This window comes from Phoca vitulina, unplaced genomic scaffold, assembly GCF_004348235.1.
Source record: "Phoca vitulina isolate PV1807 unplaced genomic scaffold, GSC_HSeal_1.0 scaffold17, whole genome shotgun sequence".
Classification (NCBI taxonomy): Eukaryota; Metazoa; Chordata; class Mammalia; order Carnivora; family Phocidae; genus Phoca; species Phoca vitulina.
In genome coordinates, this window is record NW_022589720.1 from 27,128,153 (window position 1) to 27,154,048 (window position 25,896).

General features: G+C 41.6%; 1 protein-coding gene across 1 annotated transcript in view; it reads right to left on the minus strand.

Annotated features, from left to right (window-relative positions):
- PRLR (prolactin receptor) overlaps positions 1-25,896 on the minus strand; it is a 153,368-nt gene that overhangs the window by 32,690 nt on the left and 94,782 nt on the right. Inside the window, exon 2 of the mRNA XM_032415398.1 lies at positions 1,877-1,938. The gene's annotated coding sequence lies outside the window, so the exon portion shown is untranslated. The remainder of the gene's footprint in view (positions 1-1,876; positions 1,939-25,896) is intronic.

Here is a 25,896-nt window from a genome sequence, read left to right on the forward strand (position 1 = left end):
CACTGCCAAGAATGGGTGCCTATTTGTTTAAAAATATCAAATTTTATGAAGTAATTGGAGACTGAGTCCCACATCTTTACTGCAAAAATAAAAAATAGCAGCCAAACCCCCCTGGTGCTTTGCAACACAGTTCAGACTACACTATGCTTTTCTGGACCTCTCTGTCCTCATGAATGGGACTACTCACAGTATTCAGTGCTACCCTGTTCTTCATTGTTTCCATTCCGTTCAAACAAATCCTCTGAGGATTTGGCATCAAGGGGCAGAAACGCAGAGAGGTTGGTTGTCTGGCTAGGTTGGCTCACCAGTTGCAATGTTACCAAATACTCCTGGGCAGGCTATATTATGCCACAGGGTCCTTCTGTGCCAGAGCATTTTGGCCACTTCTGTCTGAATACTATACATTTCAGTCCATTTGCATGAAAAACAGAAGTTCTTGTTGGGCTGAGGTAACTTAGAGTGGTGGTGGTCCATGGGGCTGATTGTGCTCCCCTCTCCCCGACCCAGGGGACATTTGGCATTATTTTATTATCACTACTTGGGGGACATTTTGTCCTTCCTGGAACCTTAGGCAACATCTGGGGACATTGCTGATTATTACAAGTATGGTAGGGTGCTGTCCTACTGGCATTGAGTGAGTAGAGATTAGGGATGATGCTAAGATCCCAGGGATGAAGAGCCTCCATGACAAGGAATGATCTGGCCCAGAATGTCAACAGTGCTCAAGCTGAGAATCTCTGGGCCACAGGGAAAGCTCAGGTTTGGTTCTTAACATTGAAGTGCCCTATGACCCTGAAAAGGCTATCACTTTTTCAAATTTGGAAGACTAGTAAATATCCTGGGTGGCCTCAGGAAATCCTAGGACAATTTTGGCCACAGTTCTCTTCTACCAATGACCTAGTCAGTTTCATATCTTCAAGAGTCCTTAACTTCTTCTGAAAGAGAGAGTGCGTTCTCAGGGTTACACAGTCACATTGGTCTCAGTGGGTCTAGATCCCATTTTACTGTAGTATATACAGAGGAAAGCCATATGACTTGGTTTCTCCATCGGTAAAGTGGAGTCTTGATACTTCATATGATTGATTTGTTAGCTGGGCCTGGCATCCTAGGGAGATGGAATGGGGGCATGGTATTTGAGTTGGGATGAAGGGGGGAAATGTGAGTTAAGTACTTCTACCCAATTCCAACACCAAAACAGCAAATAGGGCAATGTCAAAATGGCAATAGGATACTGTAAGTAGGGGAGAGGCAACCAATAGCTTGTGAGATCCCACCCAGCAGATTGTGCCTGGGACGCAGTGGGCCATGGGGCCATGAAATGATTTTGCTTGCCAATGGTAGAAGAAGAAGATCCAGGGCCTATCACATATGAGTCTTTCCATGAGGTCTGTCACTGGGCTGGGAGGATGGAGACACGAAGCAGTGATGACATTAGGGTGCTGAGGGGGGCACAGAAAGCTATGGCAAAAATTTACATAGAGCTGCTTGGGAAAATAAGAATAAACAGTATTTCTTTTCTTGATTTGAAAGTAACACAATCATTGTTGAAAATCTCTCAACTATGGAAAAAACATAAGAAGAAAATAAAAATCTCTCATTATTGCACCACTAAGAGATGCCAGCTATTAATAGTTTTGGTATTTCCTTTTAGAAAAACAGAAGGTTCGTCTGAGCAGGACAGGCTGGGGAGATTGAAAAAGTCTTTGAGAACAGCAGAATGAGACAATGTAGACATTGACCAGTTTGGAAGTATTTTTTCTCTGAGCCAAGATAAGTGAGTCCCAAGATAGGCGAGTCCCCGTCCTTGCCTGGTTGAAATGGACAGCAGGACAGACGGGCGGTGTGACAGAGGGACATGTGATCAAGTTCCCCTTACCTTCAAGGTTCATGTGGAAAGCTTCTGTAGTGTTCACCTCCATGAATAGAAGGGTTCTTTAGCTGAAAGAGAAAATGACTCATTTTAGCTGAAGGATGACAAAGAGGAGAGATCATTTCTGACTCACTGAACAGCACCAGCATGACTGCATTCGATAGCCCTCGTTTTTTGGAATTAGTTTCTTGGCAATTTTATTATGAAGTAATTTCAAACTTATAGAAAAGTTGCAAAAATCATAAAAAAAAAGAAAATCCCATAAACCCTTCACTCAGATACCCTAACAGGTAATATTTTACCATATTTATCACTTTCTTCTCCGTATACACAAATTGTTATTTTTCTGAATCACTTGAGAATAAGTTGTAGTCATGATGCCTCTTAACCCCTAAATTTTTCAGTATGTTTTCCTAAGTATAAGGGCATTCTCTTACCTTAAGAGTGTGATGATTAAAATCAGAAAATTAACACCGACACGGTACTACTATCTAATCCATAGATCTTACTCAAATGTTGTCAATCATCCTAATTGGGATTAGATTTGATGAAATTTGGTCCTGGAGACCTTGAGTGAAGTTTATTGACAACTCCTATCACAGCTGTGGCTGAAGTCGGGCATTTGGCCACGCTCACTTGAAGCTCAGATCTGATGCTGTCTCATGGGTTCACATGAGCGTTGGCAGAAGAATGCTTTTCCAAGTGGGACTAACTTTTGGTGAGGGTAAGGCTGTTCACTGCGCTGTCGGGTGTGGGCTTGTGTCACTTGGGCCGTGCCCACTGGAAATCACAGTTCCCACTTTGCTCCTTCCAGTATGCCTGGCTCCGGGTTTTGTATAGGACGTTCTCAACTCTGGGAACTGACTGGCCTCAGTTTGGGAAGCACAAGGTGACAACTGCCAGTAGTACGGCTCTGAATTAGAACAAAAATGATTTGTGGCCCCTCTATGTCTGCAGTTCCTTTTTATAAAATTTGCTTTGATATATGGACAGCAATTCCTAATTCAGTGCCCAACTTAGTCTTGTGCATTCCATGCTACAATAATTTAGCTAGAGTAGCAGACCAAACAATGCCTTCAAATAAGTTCTATATCTTCAAAATTCGGAATCCTTAGGACTATCCCTTGTGGAATCAAGTGTTGAATACTCTCCATGCTGACTCAACTGATGGAGGAGAGAGTGACAAGCGGGGCCACTGAGGATGTCTCTCACACACCCCACTATCTCAGCATTACCACTACTGGCAAAGTGAATGGAGAGCCCAGACGTCTTTGCAATAAAAGCCTAGGATGTGTTGAGATCCATTTGGACATGAAACAGCCAGCCGCAAGGCACTTGATAAGGAGGCGTCTGGCAAATCCAGAGCCCGTAACACAAATGTCCGGGGCAGCTTTCTCAAAAGCCACCAATTTCTCTCCATACGGTACAGTGATGCTGAATTTTTTGTTTTTTAAGACTCCGAACATTCTAGAATGCATTTTAGATTCTAAGAATAATTTCAGGACTTAAAGCCCTCTCTTTGATAATGTCTTAGCTCTGTTCAGAAGAATATAGACTCCTTTTACCCTCTTGCAGGAAACCCTGAGGGGTTGGCCGAGGCTAGGGAAGCGTGCAGAGGGTGTGGAGCACAGGGAAAGCCGTCCACTGGGGGTAGCAGTGATGACTCTGGGACAAGAGACCATAAAAGAAATCACGGCCCCAACACTCATTTCTGCAGTTCGACAAACATTAACTGAACGACAGGCTTTGCGCTCACTTCATTCATCCATCTGTTTATTCGTTCAGCATTTATTAAGTGCCTGGCACATCATCTAGCCCTGTCATCCTCTGTCCCAATGCTGCACCTCCTGTCAGTCCTGCCCTGTGCCTTGTGGAGGCGACTCCGGTGGCTCTCGCCCTTCAGCTTCAGCTTGGGCTCCACCCACAGGAGGCAGAGGGTGGGGGTAGAGCACATCAGGGTAGGATTTCCCTCCCTCCCTGCCTTCCTCATGGCTTGGTCTTGGCAGTGGTCGTCCCTCTACTACCACAGCTCCAGTGGGGCAGCCCTTCTTCCATGGCTCCAGTTATCACCAGGTCCCAGCAAAATCCCTCCCCGCCATCCCCTTCTGTGGAGAAAGGGTGGTGACAAATTCCCCTGTTAGTTCTCTCAACCTTGCCCACAGGTATGTCAATGGGTTCTTGATTATATTCTCTTAAAAATCCTAGCTTGAGCATATCATCTTCTTCCTGTCTGACCCTGACCAATGCAGCCTATTAATATGTGCTGAATTGTTTTCAGATTGCTCTGGACAGGCTGGAAAGATGTAAAGTTTTGGATATGGTTTCTAACACTAAGCTACGACAGTGCAGGATGGGGAGGCAGAACTTAACAGAAGCTCCTGGGGAAAATAATCTCAGAGATGTAGTCCTTTACACACTCTAGGATTACATGTCAGTCAAAGATCAACCTAATCTCCGGCCACATCATTAGAAGTATGGTATCCAGGACAAGGGAGGTGATATTGTGCCTTCATTCTGCCTCCATTAGCTCCCATGTACAGTTCTAGGCACAGATATATTAATTGTAAGTGTTTCAAGACTTGCCATATACAGCAGAGGTCAAAAACTTTTTCTTCAAGGGCCAAATAATAAATATATTTGGCTTTGTAGGCCATACGTTCTTTGTTGCAACTAGTCTGCTACTGTGCAAAAGCAGCCACAGATAATGGATAAATGAGTAGGCTTGGCTGTGTTCTAACAAACTTTATTTACAAAAATAAATGTGTAGCTGCATTTGGCTTGCAGGTCTTACTTAGCGGACTTCTGATATATAGGGGAAAAAAAAAATCTTTTTTTTTTTTCCTTTTCTGGGTGTGTCCAGAAGGCAAAAGTTGGATCAATGTATAGCAATCACAGAAAAGTAGATTTGTGCTAATTTTAAGGAAAACCTTTCTAATGGTGACTACCATTCCCAAGTAGAATGAGATGTTTCATGAGGCAGTGAGAGGGTTGCTCATTGTAAGGGTTTAAAAGAAAGGCTAAGTGTTGGAGAATAATTTTCTGCAAAGCACAAGTAGTAAGTCAGATGATGTGGGAGGCAACAGTGCCTCATATTCATATATACTCAGCATAGTACTGCCCACATAGTAGCTCCTCTAGATTTTATGTCCCTAGAGGAGAGAGACTCTGTCATTCCCATCCTTGCATCTTGAAATCCTAGTATAGTGTTTTAAACATGGCAGGTGTGACTGATACATGTTTTGTCAACTTGGCTCTGTAAGTAAAATCCTGCTGACAGATGAATGAAACTAATTTGTCTTTAGTACAGTCATCACTACGAGTCGTATTAAATTAGTTCAGTTATCTTTAATAAGCTTCAACATTTGAGGATTTTCACTAAAAAGAATGGATGTAACAGTCAACATTTATCGAGTTCTGAAAATATGCCAACTACTGTGCTAAGAACTTTAATAGGCGTTCTCTTATTTAATTATCCCCCCAAACCTATGAGGGAGGTATCACCGCCATCCTATTTTACTGATGAAGAAACTGAAATTCAGAGAAGTCTCATAGCTGGGAAGTGGCATCACCAAAACAGGAATCTCTTTGATGCCTAAGGCTGTGGTCCAACCACAAGTCCATCCTGCTTCTCATTCATTCATTCATTCATTCATCCATCCCTTCATGCATTCATTATTTAACAAACATTGATTGGTTGCCTGTTATTTGCCAAGTACTGTTTCTTAGGTTCTGAAGACAGAGCTGTGAATATAAACAGATCAAGTCCATGCTCTGAAGGAACTTACATTCTGGCTGGGATTATAGCAGGGGTAGATGTACTATTAAATGAGAAGATATTAAATGGTAATTCATCAGAAGACACAGAGATTAAAAAGATAAAAAATAAGTCTTGTCCATACCAGAACTTCAGGGATAATCCCCTATTGGTGAATTTACCAAAGCTCTTTCTTGTTTACTGACATTACCTCAAGTTCAGTCTTTAGTGTTGATAAATTGTCAGATACACTCAGAGATTAAGAAGGAAGCTTCAAGCATTCTGGAAAATGATGTAGATCATATATGGCAATGTATACATGTATGTGTGATATGTGTATGAAGTCCCCAAAGGGAAAAAAACCCAATAAAGTATTCAAGAATCATACTTCATGGGCAGGTCGAATCTGAGCACCATTAAAATTGGAGACCAGAGGCAATAGATGGAAAGGGGTGGAAAGAGCTAGTCCAGTTAACACAAAAATAAAGAAGAGGGGTGCTTGGGTGGCTCAGTCGTTGAGCATCTGCCTTCGGCTCAGGTCATGATCCCAGGGTCCTGGGATCGAGCCCCACATCGGGCTCCCTGCTCTGCAGGAAGCCTGCTTCGCCCTCTCCCACTCCCCCTGCTTGTGTTCTCTCTCTCTGTGTCTCTCTCTGTCAAATAAATAAATAAAATCTTAAAAAAAAACCCATTTAAAAAAATAAAGAAGAAAGATAATCCAGTTAAAAATGGGCAGAAGACATGAATAAATATTTTCCCAAAGAAGACATACAGATGGCCAACAGACCCATGAAAAGATGCTCCATATCACTCATCATCGGGGAAATGTAAATCAAAACTGCAATGAGATATCACCTCCCACCTGTCAGAATGGCTAAAATAAACAACACAAGAAACAATACAAACTGGTGCAGCCACTCTGGAGAACAGTATGGAGATTCCTTATAAAGTTAAAAATAGAACTACCCTACAATCCAGCAATTGCATTTCTAGGTATTTACCCAAAGAATACAGAAATACTAATTCGAAGGGATACATGCACCCCAATGTTTATAGCAGCATTATCTACAACAGCTAAATTATGGAAAGAGCCGAAATGTCCATCGACTGATGAATGGATAAAGAAGATGTGGTGTATATATATAATGGAATATTACTAGCTATAAAAAAGAATGAAATCTTGCCATTTGCAATGCAACAATGTGGATGGAGCTAGAGTGTATTACGCTAAGCAAAGTAAGTCAGTCAGAGAAAAACAAATACCATATGATTTCATTCATGTGTGGCATTTAAGAAAAAACAAGTGAACATAGGGGGAAAAAGAGAGAGAGGCAAACCATAAAACAGACTCTTAACTATAGACAACAAGCAGATGGCTACCAGAGGGGAGGTGGGTGGGGGATGGGTGAAATGGGTGACGGGATTAAGGAAGGCACTTGTTGTGATGAGCAAGGGGTGTTATATGTAAATATTGAATCACTATATTGTACAACTGAAATTAATATTACACTGTATGTTAACTAACTGTAATTTCAATAAAAAGTTGGAAGAAAAAATAAAGAAGAAAAATAACTTTTCTTCTCTTCTCTGAAACACAGAAATATGAAGAGCCTAAGTCTACCCTCTAGCCCCAAGTATCAAAAAATCAGTATTTCTAACAAGTGCTACAAACCAGACAGTGTCTGACCTACATATAAGGCAGAGGCAGACACACCAATTTGGGTCAAGGGAGAGGGCCTTGTTTAGGGGGAATAGAGCTGCCAGGATGCCTGGGAATTCAGGGAACCAAGGGAAATTCCAAAACTTTGATTAGGATTGAGATTGAAGGAGAGGAAGCAAGAGTGCGAAGGGTAAAATGGGGTAAAGCCAAACAACTTGTCAGGTCCAAGAGGCAAATCCTGACTGGGAATGGCGGACAGAGCCCAAAGGTCAGGGGCTAAGTAAACATGAGCCCAGAGAAGGAAGTTAGAGTCCAGCACTTTGTGTCTTTTTGGGTGCCAACAACCAGGGGCAGGCATGGATGGCCTAGTTAAAGGCACAGGATAGGAATCAACAAGTAGTAGTAATACTTTTGCAGTTCCAGAATTCCTTGGGTTAGTAGACTGCAAAGCGATTTTCAGATTAGTGAATTTGTAGAACATCAGCATAGTCTTTTTAGAACACTGGCTAGAAAACAGAACAATAATAATGAGTTAACATGTACTGATTGCAAGACACTGCTTTTAAAGACTTTCATGCATTGTCTCATATAATCTTCACAAGTCCATTTGGAGCACTGAGCTCCTTAACAGAGACCTAATTAAAAAATGATTAAAAACAGAAGTGACATTTGGAGGGAAACTATAAAATGTTATCGTCGTAAAGGAGTACTAGTCATTCATTGATTCATTTACTCACATGTTTCTTCAGTCATTAGTTATTGAGCACCTAATATATGTTGGGTAGTATTTAGGATCTGTGCATGGATGATTTTTATTGATTTCATTGTTACACAGAGAGGCAGGAGAAGGAGCAAAGGATTGTGAATTGGAAAATCGGGCTTCCATTTCTAGCTCTGCCTCTAGCTGGTGCTATTAAGGTCCGTGGACATGCCACTTTTCTTCTTGGTTTAATGTCCTAGTGTAGAACAAGAAGCCAGGACCACATGATGCTTGAGATCTTTTAGAATTTAATATTAAAGAATTCGGTAGCTTCATAGTACATTGCAATTTATAATGAATATTCACTTATATTCTATCATTATACTCCCACCCCCATCAGGTAAATAATAATATTTATTATGAAGCTTTAGATAGAGGTGGAAATTTGTCAGGGCTTGAACCAAGTTCCTCTTCTCCTTCCACTGGAACCCTCTGCCTTCTGTGTATGAGTTCATGCTTAATTTCCTGAAGAATTATAAGAGAGCTGGGTGCAAATATTAGAGGAAAAGGAAGAGAAATAGAAGACAAGGAGAAGTTGAGAGTAAAAGGAAGATGTGCCAACTCTCAGGGACTTTTGTGCTTTATCTCTGAAATCATTCAGGGCTTCTGTGACCACTGAGAAAGTATATCCAAAGGCACAAGAAGAGAAATCCTCTAACTGGAGGAAGTTACATAGAAGCAGATTTGAGTTCAATAAAAGTGCCTCATGGGACAGTCCACCTGCCCATTACTGGGGAGAACCACAATGAATAGGTCATGTTAGAAGGCAGAAGGCCTGGCCTCAAGAGGAAGAATAACTTTAATGATTATTGTGTCCCAATCCTGATGTGAACTATCTGGTAAGAGACAACCTCCCTAAGCAGAGACCATACGAAATGCTAGAAGTGTTGGGCACTTGGATCACAGCTGGAAGATCACTAAGGGGACTGATTTCAATTCTGAAATGCTGTGATTCTTAGAGACTGTAGGCTTACAATTTAAACTGTAGTCCATAATCCCTAAACTCCAGAATTTAGATATTCCTGAAATCATCTGCTAGGAAAATTCAAGGCCCCTTTCCAGCTACTGATATTCAGGCCAAATTCCTCAATTCAATTTTTTCCAAGAAGTTCCTTGTATGGGTCCTTGGCAGGATACCCACCCTGACTCTCCTGGTCTTGGCATTTCTGACCTCTCATTCTTGATAAATATCCGGGATGGGAACTTCTCTGGAGGCCAGAGCTAAAGCCAAAGTTGGACTAACCTACTGAAACTCTAGTCCTACCAGCCAGTAGATTAACAGAGAGACCCTTGCATTTGTCCTTTGCCCTTGTTTCCAGAGTGTTTCCCACCTGCTAGCTCTACCAGAAACATATAGGTCAACTGGTATTCTCGGAGGGTAATAACTTTAACAAGAGAAGGGATGGAGAAGGCTTTGTGACAGTGAAGCACTGTGAAAGGTTAGGACTTGTATGACTGTTACAACCTGCCCAAGGTCACAGTATAGCAGAACCATATCTAAAGCAGGTTACTTCAAATCCTTCTGGGAGTGAGTGCAAAGTAAATAAAAGTTATTACTGATAATTTAAAAAGAACCAAAGTCCAGGTCTCCTTGATTGACAGCAGGATTTTACAAGCATGACAACATCAGATTGGGATCACTGAAAAGCAGAGTAATTGTTCCAGTCCAGTGAAGAGCCACAGCATAAATGTGAGTCTGCACAAATTGGCCAACAGTCATCTTGACTGGGGCGACCAGAGAGGTTGGAGGCAGGGATGAGGCGGCCACCAGCAGTGGACCTGAACAAAATGGCTTCCTGCTTATTTTAGCTCAGAGACTGCAAGTGTAAATCCACCTTCCTGAAGAAGCTTATAGTAGCTACAAGCTAGCATTACACTCCTAACTGAAAGGACAATAAAAAACAACCTGCAATTGATGAGAAGACATTATCCAGAATTTTCAAGGAATTGGCTTAAAAAAATAATCCCCAATTGATTGCAATATTAAGAACATTTAAAAAATGTTAACTCCATCCTGATCTCTAAATCCCCATGAGTGGGCTTATGAAAAGGTTCTTTATGCACGTGAAACCATTAATACTGTAAGTGGGGAAAGAACATACTCTTTTAATTAAAATAGCAGATTGTCATGATTGCAGTAATACGAATAAAGAACACCTTTTTACCTAGAAATATAAAAGAATAAATATTTCCTGGTTTTAGTATCCAAGGTTTAGGATTATTTAGGATTAGTAGCCAAAATTGTTTCTATTTTATACTGTATAATCAGGGAGACTGTTTAGAGAGGAATGTTAGGAGGAAAATCTGTATTAGCTTTCCTATGACTTCAGCCAGTTGGGGAACCACTGAAATGCTATTTATCTCTGGCCCTTGAACTGTTTTCTCCCTCACTCTTGGAGCAGCACAGCTAATGACCCTCACGGAGTAGCAAATAACTAGCGTGTGTCAATGCTGACACTTCTGTTTTTCAATCTAGTTGTTTGTTTGACTATCAGATGTTGCTTTTTTTGGGGTAGTTGAACTTGGTGGAATGATAGGCTATGCTTCTGTTTACTCTTCTGCTCCCAAGACTAAAAGTGCTGATGGTGGGTGAGTGGTGATGGTAATGGGGACATCCGAAACCATTACTCTGAGACTTGAAATGTCAACATGGGCACAAGAGACTAATTCCCCAGCTGATGGAAATGAGTCAACATATCATCTTTAGCTCAAGGGTGCCCTGTGCAGCTTCTCCTAGTCCCATAAACCAAGGGGCCTGGATCCCCAGACTGAGGAGGACATAGCATCTAGCTAGATGATTTGCTTTACTTTGAGGTTCCAACAGCTTCATTCCAGGCTCTTACTTCTGTTTTTTTTTCTCACGGGTTTTGGTGACGTTTTCCAAAGTAACCCTATTGCACCAATCATTCATTATGAAAACAAATTAGTGTGTGCTATTATGGTGATGTTCCAGCATAGAGCATATTGGCTAGCATGACACATTGCATTTTGGTGAGACTGTCCAATGGATATGTACAAAATTTAGAACCAGACTGAAAGGCATATAAATGTGACTTAGGCCACCTTCTAGTCATGTGCCCTTGAGGAGGACATAAGTTCCTCGAATCTCAATTTCTTCATCTGGGAAATGGGAATACCGTTAGCCACCTCTTTAGATTTTTGTGGAGATTTGATGCACAGTATCCAGAAAATAGCAAGCAATTAATACATGCTAATGATATTAACGATTAACTTTGATAGCACATTTAGTAAGTGCCAGGGATTATAGAAATCCTCAAAGCATCTCCAGGAAATAAGAACTATTATTATCTTCACTTTGCTGATGAGAACGAGACAGGTGAAATACCTGCCCAACATCCAAAAGCTAGGAAATGGCGATGCCAGAGTTCCAGAACCTTCAGTCTGGCCACTACTCCCCATATAAGAACAGACAGCCAGGGTTTCACAAACTTGGGTAAGAACTGCCTGAATATGGATCCCAGGGCACCATCTAAGACCTGAGGAACTTCTTTGCTCCTCACCCCTCCTCTTTTCTATGTCTCCTCATTCATACCTGAGCCAGAAGCAGGGAAAGAGATTGACACATGAGACAGGTGGGTACAACCAGCAGACCCCTGGTGGACCAGCTAGAGTGCTCAACTTCACACTCAGCTGTGAACTTGTAGGCAGGTGCTACATTCTGTGTTCACATCATCGACAAGATTTCATATACTCTAAAGTTATTTTATTAGAAGGGAGGGGTGAACACTTTTAGATGCAGATCCACTCTATCAAGAGAATTAAAAAACACAAATAAAAACATCATGATCTTATTATGCTATCATCATTAGGTCATCCTGCAGACATCCACTGTCCACACACTTAAATAGAAATCATTTTTTGCTATCAATACTAAATTCCCTTAAGTCCAAGGTATTAAGATCAGGAACTGTTTTATGAGCTCATACCTACAGCTAAAAAGGTGCCCAAGGTAGATTACAGAGACCGTGACAGTTTGTCTTTTAATTAAAATACCTAGTGTGCTATCCATCAATTGATGAATGGATACACAAAATGTCGTATATCCTTATCACGGAATATTGTTCGGCAATACAAAGGGAATGATGTACTGACACCTGCTACAACGTGGACAAAGCTCAAGAACCTTGTCCTAGGGGAAAGAAGCCAGCCACAAAAGATTTCGTAGAGTGTGATTCCATGTCTGTGCATTGTCCAGAAAAGGCAAATCTACAGAGACACAACGTAGATTCATAGTTGTCAGGCGCTGCAGGGGAGGGGAGAAAGGAGACTGGGAATTTACTGCTAATGTGTAATCAGTTCCTTTTTGAGGTGACGAAATGCTTTCAAATCAAATTTTGAAAATGGTTGCAGAACTCTGTAAATATACTAGAAACCGCTGAACTGTATGCTTTAAACAGGTGAACTTTATGGTATGTACATGCAATCACAATAAAGCTGTTCAAAAGAAATGTTAGTGTGTAATTTCCCCTACTTCCTTGCAATAACGATAATAGTCTTTCATGGTCAGCCGCCCTCATTATTAGCAATACTCTTCTTCGGATAAACAGTGATGAACATGAAAGCATTCATGCCCCCCTTCCCCCCTTCCCACCTCCACAAAGCCTAAATGATTAATCTTGTCCTCATTCGTAAAATGTCTGTCAAGTATTTGACTGCTAGGAAGTCAGAGCTCCAGAGATAATTGACCTTCCATTTATGAAGTACAACTTTTAAGCCAAAATCTGCCTCCATCTCTGGCCCCTGCCCTGTGTTGTCTTTCTTTTCCTTCCAAAACGTCACTGCTGTGGACTCAGTGTTCCAAACCAGAGCTGACCTAGAGCAAGGCTCTGTGGCTCCAGATTGCAAAAGGAACCAGAACCATCGCTAATAAATACAAAGCAGGATAGATAAAAACTGATGGGAAAAAGAAAGATGGTGGCACATTCTCTCCTTTCTGGATGATGGTGGCGGCAATGCAGGCAGCTTTCATTTCAAGAGTGGGCATCCCAACAGGATTTAGACGAGAACAGGGATACCAACTGAGAGAATTCAGAAAAATTATGGTTGGCATTTAGGCGTGGAGGGAAAAAAGTTTTCATTTTTGTGTCCTGGATTTGTTCCACGTGCTGTTCAAGCCACTAAATCAATGGCAAAACTGTGTCCTTTGGATTGAAATCCCCATCCAGTTTCTAGAGTTTGAAAGTCTTGTTTTCCACTCCGCTTTCCTGCTTGCCTAACTGAGCTGCCTGGACACAAGCCACCGTGGAGTTGTGCCACTCGGACAGAGCCCTGACTCTCTGTCCCGTGTCTCTGGTTCAAGAAGGACAGGGAGGATTTATGCAAAGGTCAGGCGATCGACCATGGCGAATGTAGAGCTGGGGCTAAATGGGTTTTAAGATAAGTTGGGGTTTTAACTGGTTTTAAGTTGGGGCTTAACTGGTTTTAACTGGATTTAAGGAGGCCCTGAAATCTGGAAAGATTCCAGTACCTTGGCTACATCCACTTCATCATTCGGAGATCACTACATCATGTAAGTTTTGATCACTTTACCCAAGATTAATGTTTTCTTCCCCCTTTGACACCGATTTCCTCTCTCTTCTTGTTTCTTCCTCTTCCTTTACCTTCCATCCCCTGCCAGTGGCAGGTAATGTGCCAAGCAGGGGGGTGGGAGTGGGCACAGGGCTTTGATTCTGCAAATACACTTTCAGGGTCCCCCCATCTGTCTGAGGACCTGATCCTCACGGGGAGAGAGAGAGAGAGATTGAGAGAGAGAGAGAGAATAGAAGAAAAGAGAAGAGAAGAGAGCCTGTGGCACCAGAAAATCTACCCAGAATCCAAGAAGCCCAGTGATTTACTCTGGCCATCTGCAACTAGGCAAAGTTTGGATGCTTGCTTCAGAATGCAGAGCGTTAAGGTAGAACTTGCTAGATTTATTAAGGGTGCCTGGTAGGATTTGTTCTTGGGTCTGAACATCCTCAATGACCAGCCTGTGCAATTCTGATGAGCACCCACCTGTTGGATGACTACCCTTTGGCAAGCTGACTCTGCAGGCAGGTTAGTATTTGCCCTGTGATATACAAGGCCGCAAGTGCCCCCCACCCCCATCTAAAAAACCCGAAAGTAATTGGATAACTTGCTTGTGGCGGTGGTTGGATTTGTATGGTTTGACTTATTTGGTTTACAGCTCAAATTCTTGCAACAGAATTAAAATGGCTACATTCAAAGCAGCTGTGGTTTCAGCAAAGCAGAGTGAATGAGCCAGGAGAGGGGGAAGAATTGAGAGGGGTGAGGGCCAATGCGACAGGGTGAGCTGTGGGTGTGGGGGGGTGAGCCATGAACCCTGAGCAGCCCTTCCCACTGCAAGCCTGGCTCTCCCCAGCCATCACTGCTTCGGCAGCACCTGGCTTCACTTGGGTTCTGTGGATCATGTCACACAGGATGGGACATGGGTTTCTGAGGGAGCTGGCCCTGGCCACAGAGCTTAGGGTGTTCTCTTAATCCTTCTTGTCAAAAATCACTTTCCAGACAGAAATGGAATTTTAGCTCTAAGACTGTGTAAAGTCAGGAGCCTAGCCACAACAGAGGGCGCAGATTGTAACCTCACAATGTTATTTGACCATATTATGAGGTGAACTGTATTCCCCACAAACGAGATGATAAAAGTCTCCCCTCAGAATGTGACCTTATTTGGAAATAGGGTCCTTAGAAATGTATTAGTTAAGATGAGGTCATACTGGTAACAATGGGCCCTTAACCAACGGTGACTGGAGTTTTCATAAGAAGTAAGAGAAGAGGCGTCCATGTACAGGTAACGATGGAGACGGAGAGTGGAAGGGCGCAGCCTGCAAGCCAAGGAAGGCCAGGGATTGTGGCCACCTCCAGACGCTCGCAAGAGGTGAGGGAGGATTCTTCTCAGACCCAGAGCCTATGGGGCAACCGGGTCCTGTTGAAACCTTGATTACAGACTTCCAGCTTCCAGAAGTGTGAGAAAATAAATGTTGTTTCAAGCTATCTAGCTGTGGCACTGTGTTCTGGAAACCCCAAGAAACTAATACAGATGGTTTGTACCTGAGTGGGCTGGTGTGTTTATATAAACATCTTTCTGTGACCAATTCATACTTCTTTTATGAGCCAATTTAAAACTTGAGAGTATTTTTAATTAGTGAAAGTAGTTAGAATGTATAGGATTTGGTCAGCCTGACTAATATGGACACAGCACATTCTTATTCTGGTGCAGCATGTATGCTTCCTCCAGGGGGAAAGTTGTTAATGTCCTGTAAGAAGCCAGGGATGGTGTTTTGAGTTTGCTGCTCTGAGATCTTGTGAATTTTTATTAAAGGAGAGCTCTAACCACTGGAAGGAGGTTTAAGGATGATTAAGGAGATTTGGATACTGGACAAATGCAAAACCCGCACGGGCAAAGGGGGGCCCAAAGCATATTTAACTTCTGGTACTTGCCCAGCAGGAGTGGAAGGAGGTGTGGAGGGAGTCATAGAACCTCCCCCTTCAATCTTCATTCTGCCTCTGATGTTGCCATTAGTATGCGTCCCCAGCAAAGTCACTAAAACCTCTCAGGGCTTCCATTTTTCCCTCTCAGGGGAAATTGCTTTCAGTTTACCAACCTATCCATATAACACGGGGCAAGGAAAAAGTAAATTAACTCAACCTCCTCAACCCAGATCTTTAGAAAAAGCTTTGTGCAGCCTCTAAAGCTTTTGGTCCCTTGGCTCTATGCCCAGAACACTCAAAACCCTGAACATCTGCATACTCCAGGATCTCGACTCCTTTTTCTAGAATATAGATAGACTCCATATTCAGAGAGGGTGCCAACCCAAAAGGCATCTTGTGAGATCTGGATAGATTACTGGATACACTGTTTTATTATTTTTTTAAAAAGCAAATCCCAGACATCAGGTTACTTTATCCTTACCCATTTCAGTATGTATATCTAGCAATTGCGACCATATTCTTATATAACCATAGTGTTATTTTCATATCTAATATAATTAATAATAATTATTTGGTATCATCTAATATGGATCTGGTTGTATTTTTACAATTCAAAATAGGAAAGAAATTAAAGAATTAGTCTGTAAATTCTTGAGCTAGGAGGAACCTCAGATAAGTAACTGCTATTAATACCCACTCAACACAGAAGGCTACTTGTCCTGTTTTTACATATAATATAGAATGCTAGTATATAATGAGGGATTTTGGTGATCACTCAGCTCAACTTTTCACTTGACAGATGGGAACATGGAAGCCCTGTAAAGTCATGTAACATGCATGGTTATATGGCAAATTAGAGACCAAGGTAGGACTGTGACCCAATCCTCTGATCCCCATCCCATAGCAGACTGTTTCTTCAGGAATGGAGATGCCACAAGCTTTCTTAGTAAGCAAATCTATTATTTAATTCTGAAGTTACCATCTCTGGCTCACTAAACCTCCAGTTAACTGCATTTTAATCTTGTTTCTTCTATGGAAATAGATTCTAACTAACCTGAATTTTCCTTCTTTCTTTTTTTTCTTTTTTAAAGATTTATTTTATTTATTTGGGGGAGAGAGAGGGCACGCATGTGAGCGTGGGGAGAGCAGGAGAGGGAGAGAGAGAGAATCTCAAGCAGACTCCACACTAAGTGCGGAGCCCCACCCAGAGCTTGATCTCACAACCCTGAGAAATCAGGAGTCGGATGCTTACTGGACTGAGCCATCCAGGCACCCCCTGAATTTTCTGTTAACTAATCTGGCATGCCTTTGGGGACCATCACTAAGTTGTGTGTTAGGCTTTTCCTAGACACTGAGCAGCCCTGAGTCTGATCCTTTGCTCACGGGGTTTGCTTTCTCTCCTTACAGGCCCTGCACCAGCAGATGAGGGTCTCTGGGCTACTGAAGCACAAAGTGGATAGAAGCACAAAAAGGTCTTACTCCAATGAGCTCACACTCATTTTTGCCAAATAGTTACGAGAATATGCCATCAAAATAGAATGCGCTCAGACACAGGCCATATGGTCTTTCAAACTATCTTTATGAAAAAACAAACCACAAAACTCTTCACATCTGAAGATGGAAAAGAAACCAGGGAGCTGAGACAGAGCTGGAATTGGGCGAGCTCTGGAAATGTTTCCTGAGATGATGAGGTGTTGCTGGAGGGGTCCCGATGGGTACTTTCTCCTTGGATTATCACACAAGGATCTGGCACCATGGAGAGTTCTTTTGCTCTCAACTGACTCCGGAGAACAAGGTGGTGAATAAGTTAGAAAATCCCCAGGGCCTGAAGTTGTATCTGGATAAATTAAAACACCAAGTTACAAAGTTGAAGATTAAACTGACAACCAAAAATCAGCGGATGAATCAATTATTTTGATGCCAAGATGCCAAACTGCCAGTCTGACCGCTGTTTTCCCTGACGTAAGCAACTACCCATCTAGTTGTCTCCTGGTAATAAATTACAGCACAACCTCAGTTAACTGGGGCTTAATTCAATGAGCTGAAACCATGTGCTTTCTGTCACATTCTACTTTTCAATGAAAAGTCAAGTGGCAAGACAGTAGCCTGCCAGGTTCAGGGATTTATTAATACAACCACTAAGACAGTGGTTCCTAAAATCTGTTGCACGTTGGAAGCACCAGGAAACCTGAAAACATACTGATTCCTGGCTCCCTTGCCACCAAACATTCTGATTTAATGGAGGGGCCACCCAAACATTAGAATTCTAGTGCATGACAAAGTTGGAGAGCCATTGTGCTAAGGTATTTCCTAAGGCTGGGTTGGTGCCTCCTAGTCACCTAACCCATGTATATAACCCAGGGTCAAGGAACACTTTTCTTTTCCCCTTTGAATCTACTGATCCAAAGAAGAACAATCCATTGGAGCCTACATAAAGGAAAATATAATTTAATGTGGTTTAGAGTTTTGTGCTATTTTTTCCTTAGCGTTCTATTCTGTTGCTTTTAAAATTAAGAATCAGGAAACAAATACTTCTTTACTATTTGGTCAGAAAAACAAACTGATTCTATCCTAGTGAAATCAGGTAAGGAAAAGCAAAAAGCAGGAGAGAGGGAGAGAGAGAGAAGAAGCATGTGGAGGACGAGAGGCACAGAGGGCAAATCAAAGCTCAGAGCTGCTTGCTGTCCGGGCCCCTCGACTTCCTCAGCACATGCGTGCAGCGTTTCTGGCTGTCTTGTCCTATAAGCCTCTCGGCAGAGTTTTGGGTGTACTGGCTTCTGGTGAGAAAGGAGGAGTGTAAAAGCAATGGGAGGGAGACATAGTTGCCACACTTCGGCTGATCTGTTCCATTTTGTTGGTTTATTTCTGTTTCTGCTTCTGCTCTTGCTCTGTCTTGATTATGTCAAGCCCTTGAGCCCTGACCCTTCTTCCTTGTCCTGGATCACTTTTCCCACTCGACTCCACAAACTCTCATCCCAGGCTTCTGAATCTCGGCTTGTCCTCGTTGTACCCTGCCGTCTGCTTAAGACGGACTTCATGCTTTTCCTGCTTTCTAAGATGGCCTGTGGCTTCTCTAGCCAGAACCCAATCCCCGGATTTTCTCATCATCTTTGTTAGACATGGCAATTGTGGTGCCTGTCCCAACCCGTGCCCGTTCTGGGGGAGCCTACCCTGGACGGCCACATTTTGTACTGGACGTTGCCCCCCCCCCCCCCCCCCCACTGGCCTTCTCCATGTGCCTGTGGTCTGACCAGGATCCCAGGGCAGCTATTACATGGGATTGTCAGGGCCCTAGGAGGGTGTCTAATGTGAAAAGCTCTTCCTGAAGAGGGGAGAGAAGTGATAATCAGACTCCTCTCCTTGGGAATTTGAACCGGGAAATGTAACAAGAAAAAGAAAGCAGCAGGAAGAGTAGAAGTTGAGAAGCTATAAAGTAGAAAGACAGCAGAGTAGCTGTGATTCTAGAGTGAACTGAAACCACCAGCAAACTGAAACGGTGAATGAGCAGAACTCTGAGGTAGAGAAATAATATACAGAATTAACATAGAAAAAAACCTTCTGAGAATTTGATGAAAGCCATGCAGCACCCTTTCCCAAATGTTGCCCCCACAAAAAGAAATAAATAAACAAACATGATAACTATATATATGTCATATATATATATATATATATATTTTTTTTTGTAAATATTTTTGGGAGTTGATGGACTCCTTGAGGTCCTTGAACCTCCTTCAGGTTCATGGAAGCCAGTTTAAGAGCTTGCAGGGGTACAAGGTAAAGAAGTTATTTGGTTGTGAGAAGAGAGGCAAATAGATCAGGAGGAAGATCTCCAGAGCAGTTTTGTGTTATTTTTCTCAATCTTGGCACTATTGACATTTTGGCTGGTTATTCTGCTGCTGTGGGTTGACATTTTGGCTGGTTACTCTGTTGCCGTGGGGTTGTCCTGTGCTTTGCAGGATGTGTCGCAGCATCCTGGACTCAACTTACTAGATGCCAGTACTAACTGCCTAGTCATGACCATAAAAAAATGTCTCCAGATATTGCCAAATAGCCCTGGGAGGCAGAACTGCCTCTGGTTGAAAACCACGGCCTTGAAAGGTCACTGATTCATCGGAAAGGCAGCATCAGGGTGAAGACCTTTGAACACTAACTGGAGAGATCCTTGGAACTCAACTTGGATCTTGTTTCCAGTCCTTGAGAGACCCAGTTCTTACTAGACCCCTGTCTGCCTCTGACGGGCCCACCCTGAGCCTTGCTGGTTTCCACTGTAATGGCCGTCCACATGAGTCTCTTCTTCACCCTGGTTCTCCTACTTCAGTGTACATCAGAATCACCTAGAAGGCTTGTTAAAACACAGATTGCTAAACTGCACCGCATAGTTTCTGATTCAAAGATTTGGGGTAGGCCCTGAGATTTTACATTTCTATTAATTTCTCAGGTGATGTGGATACTTGCTCGCCCAAGGTCAATGCTTTGAAAACTACTGCCTTCCAGAGGGGGGAAAAACACTTGCCTAAAACTCGTCCTTGAGCTCTGACAGCAGAGGCAGTTGGAAGGAAGGACACAGACTGAAAAGAAAAAGTGAAATCAGATCAAAGGCTGTGAATCCGTGTTGTTCAGTACCCTGCGAGCGTAGGGTACTATCCGCAAGCATTTACTGACAATGTGAACTGTGAGGCACACTTAACACTTTTTTTAAAATCCTCACTGTGACTTGGAGATAACAATAGCTGATGACTGTCCTCATTTTACTTGTAAAGAAAAGGAGGCTGGCAGGTTAGTGATTTGTCTAAAGACACACAGGTTTTAAGGAACTGGGCTGTGATTTGAGACCAGACCTGTTAAATAAAAAGTCTGAACTTCCACTTTTCGAGACTTTTTAAAAGCAGCGTAACTTTCTTTTCTTTATGGAAAATCTATATGGGATCTCAAAATATAGATAAGAGTAGCTGAAAGAAGATAAGGAAGTGCATGGGACCAGTCTCATCCATTTGGCCTCCTGTTTGCACCTTAAGGCCCCTTTGGAGGCACCAACACAGAGGTCTAGGACTCTTAGAAATCCAGTAAGAAAACCCTTGTCTCACACACGTCTGTCTTCCCATTGGTTCATGTATTTTAAAACAATCTCCCTCATCAAGGATGCAGTTATCTGATTCATCTACACGTTTGAATGCATATCATGAAAAGCTATTCTCTGACTTCAAAAAAGTGTACACTCCTTAAATAACAAGGCGAGACAAAAAAAGAGACACAGACACAATAACTGAATTTTATCAGCTCCTTTAAAGGAAGGACACATTCCGTTTTAGTGGGAGCGAACCAGGAGGAAACATTTTAAAATATTAAAGTATTAAAATACTAAAATGTTTAATCCCATTTAATAAATGAAAATACTTGCACACACACGTGCACTACACACATTTATAGAGAGCTCCTTGACCATGCTCTTCACTCCCAAGTCCTAGGTAGGTGCCATGACTCTGGACTATATCATCCTGCACTTTGTTCATTATAATGCTCACTACATTGTATATTCATTTTCTCTTTAGTGGTCCCTGTCCCCGCCATCCCACGAGGACAGGGATAGTGTCCACTTGTGTGATTAGGCACTGTTTAGCACTTTGTGGTTACTCAATAACAATTTGTAGCCCATCCTTGAATGTAGAAAAATAGGTAATTCTCTAATGTTCAGTGTTTACATTGGATATATGCTTAAGTACAAGCGACTTTTGAAACCTTATGCCAACCTGTGGGAATCTCTTCAGAAATGAACATGCTGGAAAAAAAAAATCTAGAAATACAGACATCTTTCATAGAGATTAGCACATACGGTTCCAGGAACAGGGCTGCTAGAAGTCTAGATTGAACTGGGTATCACGGAATTGGGGATTTCCGAAATACATTTTTCAGGTGAGTTTACACATGGCCATACCAAGTATGCCTGGGGTTTTAGTGGAAATCATCAAGCAATCTGGGAGGGGATGCAGAAGTTACATTGGATCCTTAGAAAATAAGGAGAAGAGGATGGTGGTATTAGCTCTAATGGCACATCTTACAGCCAAGACAAGGGAGAAGGTTGTACAATTATCTAGTACATTTAATAGTGAGCACAGCTGGGTAATTAAAGAGCAGTCTAGATTTCCAGTATGGGCCATTCAGGGCCATTCTTGAAGCACCAACACTTCTCAATGAAGTTTAAGAGGCTTTCATGAATGACCCCAAATTGCCAAGGAAATGTTGAACAAGAAAAACAAAGCTGGGGGCATCACGTTGCCTGATTCCAAGTTATATTACAAAGCCGTGATCACCAAGACAGCATGGTACTGGCACAAAAACAGACATATAGACCAATGGAACAGAATAGAGAGCCCAGATATGGACCCTCAACTCTATGGTCAAATAATATTTGACAATGCAGGAAAAAATATGCAATGGAAAAAAGACAGTCTCTTCAATAAATGGTGCTGGGAAAATTGGACAGCCATATGCAGAAGAATGAAACTCGACCATTCTCTAACACCATACACAAAGATAAACTCAAAATGGATGAAAGACCTCAATGTGAGACAGGAATCCATCAAAATCCTAGAGAACATGGGCAGTAACCTCTTCGACATTGGCCACAGCAACTTCTTTCAAGATACATCTCCAAAGGCTAGTGAAACAAAAGCAAAAATGAACTTTTGGGACTTCATCAAGATAAATAGCTTCTGCACAGCAAAGGAAACAGTCAACAAAACAAGGAGGCAACCCACAGAATGGGAGAAGATATTTGCAAATGACACTACGGACAAAGCACTGATTTCCAAGATCTATAAAGAACTTCTCAAACTCAACACTCAAAAAACAAATAATCAAGTCAAAAAATGGGCAGAAGACATGAACAGACACTTCTCAAAAGAAGACATACAAATGGCTAACAGACACATGAAAGAATGTTCATCATCATTAGCCAACAGGGAGATTCAAATCAAAACCACATTGAGATACCACCTTACACCAGTTAGAATGGCAAAAATTGACAAGGGAAGAAACAACAAATGTTGGAGAAGTTGTGGAGAAAGGGGAACCCTCTTACACTGTTGGTGGGAATGCAAGTTGGTACAGCCACTTTGGAAACCAGTGTGGAGGTGCCTCAAAAAATTAAAAATAGAGCTACCCTATGACCCAGCAATTGCACTACTGGGTATTTACCCCAAAGACACAGATGTAGTGAAAAGAAGGGCCATATGCACCCCAATGTTCATAGCAGCAATGTTCACAATAGCCAAACTGTGGAAAGAGTGGAGATGCCCTTCAACAGACAAATGGATAAAGAAGATGTGGTCCATATATACAATGGAATATTACTCAGCCATCAGAAAGGATGAATACCCAACTTTTATATCAACATGGATGGGACTGGAGGAGATTATGCTAAGTGAAATAAGTCAAGCAGAGAAAGTCAATTATCATATGGTTTCACTTATTTGTGGAACGTAAGGAATAGCATGGAGGACATTAGGAGAAGGAAGGGAAAAATGAAGGAGGGGGAATCGGAGGGGGAGATGAACCATGAGAGACTGGACTCTGAGAAACAAACTGAGGGTTTTAGAGGGGAGGGTGTGGGGGCATGGGTTAGCCCGGTGATGGGTATTAAAGAGGGCACATACTGCCTGGAGCACTGGGTATTATACGAAAACAATGAATCATGAAACACTACATCAAAAACTAATGAGGTATTGTATGGTGATTAACATAACATAATAAAATAAAATTAAATTAAATTTAAAAAAACAGTTTAAGAGGCAATTACTTGGAAGCCTTTACATTTCTGAATGCTAAGCAAGGAATAGATGTAAAATTTGGCTCCAAAGCAAGTTCTAAATTTTTTGGAGCAGGATGTCTGTTTATTTGTGCAAATTAGGAACAGACAGGCAGTTTTCAGCAATGGGTCTGTTATGGTAGTGGAGCTGCAGAATGTTAAATCACAAAGTCAGTTTAAGATAATGTTTACAACATAAACTGTCTGGTTTTGAATCTTGATGCCACCACTTACTTGCTGTGTAGCACCAAGTGAATTACTTAACTTCTCTGTGTCTAAGTTTCCTCATCTATAAGCCAGAATGATAATAGTTCCCATTGCATAGGGCTATTGTGAGCATTAAGTGCTTTAAAGGGTGCCTGGGACATAATTTCACTCAATAAATATCAACTATTCTCATTAGGCGCATTTTAGCAAAGTTTCTGTAAACGATTTGTTTAATCTCACAGGGCTAAAGACAACAGAATAAAAAAGACAACAAATGTCATGATTATTCAAATTTCTGATTTATCAGGGGTTGGTAATTTTTTCTGTAAAGAGCCCGATAGTAAATATTTTCAGCGTTGCTGAAAAACATACTGCCTTTGTTGCCATTATAGAGGTCTGTTGCTGTAGTATGAAAACAGCCATAGACACTGTGAAAAAAAATTGGCATGGCTGTGTTGTAAAAACACTTCACTTATCAAAGCAGAACTAAAATTTTATTTATAAATATAGATGGTAGGTGGGATTTGCCAACCTCTGATTAAGATAATTGTATGTTGCTTTTGTCCAGGCAGAGCTATCTTTTGGAAACAAGAGGTAAATATTCTGTTTTCTGCCTGAAATTCTTTTCCTCCTCTATGTGCATGATTGGCTCCACCTAATCACCTTATGTAAATTACCCTTCTACACACACACACACACACACACACACACACACATTCTTATACACACCATTTGTTTTCTTTATAGCACATATCACAAGTTCTAATATCTGGTATATTTGTTTATTTATTTATTTTCACTCTAGTCTGAGTCAAATGTAAAGTCAAGAGCGTAGGACTCTTCATTGCCTACAACAACAACTGATGGATCCACAGTAGTAGGTCAATAAATATTTGTTAAATGAGTAAGTGGAAGAATTACTGACCATAAGGACTAAAACATTCTGATAGTTTAAATGCACATAAATAAAGCTCTACTCTCAGGAAAACACAATTATGTGTTCACTTATTTCTAAGAAAACTGACTTATGCATCTGCTTTCAAAATGCCAAGTCCATAAATGGGGCTTTCTTTCCCAAATCCCTGGGCCCATTCATGCTGTTTTTCCAGCTGATCAACTTACTCATGGCTCTCCACTGAAATATGTGTTCTGAAGAGCTTTTGAGTTCTCTCATTCACTATTAATCATTTATTTAAAATATACATTTCATGTTATCTTTTGTCTTCATATGATGCCACAGATTTTGGAAAAGTTTGGGGAAAAAACCCCCAACAGTGCCTGATTCAGATGCCTCCATCTTTTCCACTGTTCTACTAAACATAGCATAGGTTTAGCATAATGCCAGGTACATAGTAGGTGCTTAAAATATATTTGGAAATCAACAAATGCATGAGTCTTCATTGAGTTATTCTAGAATTCTACAGTAAGAGTGTGAACAGAAGGGGTTGTTCTGTCAAACCACTGGACAAATGAAGAACATACTATGTGTGTTGTGTGGGCACCAGCAAGGCTGAATAGGAGGAATGTAAAATCAAATTCTGAGGTAATTTTGCCTTTGATTTTTGCTGCATTTATAAAAGACAGTGTTCCAGGAATAAAAAAAAAGAGCAATGGGAACACTGTGTCTCTCAAATTATCATATGCATATTATTTACCCGCATGGTGTGGCAAGTAACGAATGTATTAGGAGAATAGTGCTCATCCCCTTTGCATTCGTGTTAAAGTATCAGCCCTGGCAAATCACCCAGGAACGATTAAGATGGGCTGTGGGAAGCTAGTTCACACATCAGCCTGACCCAGCAAGTACCGAAAATGGATTTCATAAACGTTATGTGTTAACAGAGTACAGACTTCTTCTGATTGAACAGAAATGCCTACCTGTTTTTTTCTAACACCTATTGCTGGAGCACTCATTTGCCCTGTGGATGATTTTTGAAAAAAACAAAATAAAGACAAGAAGAGAAATGTTGCTCTTCAGGGTCTGCAACTCCATTTGATGGAATCATGGCAAGAAAAGTGGACAACACCTAATTTATGTCAACTACACAGCAAATGACTGCCTTCCTTCCTGTTAAGGGAACAAGTCTCCACTCGACGAAGCTCTTAGTAAGAAATTTCGGGTTGGAGGAATCTTTGAGGGTTTCCCATTTTTATCAAATGCACCCTGCAGGAGCCTTTCTGTGGTGCACTCTATATTAGACGGTTTTTGTGAACTCTGCTTGAGCATTTCTATCACTTGCTCTATGCATCTATTCTACTTAGCACACACTATTATTTTGCATTCATGCAACTCAGAGAAAATGTGCTTGCCTTGCCCATTAAAAGCATCTTGAAGACAGGGGTCTTACTTCACCTCTGTATCTCCAAAACATTGCTGAGTGCCTGGCTCATG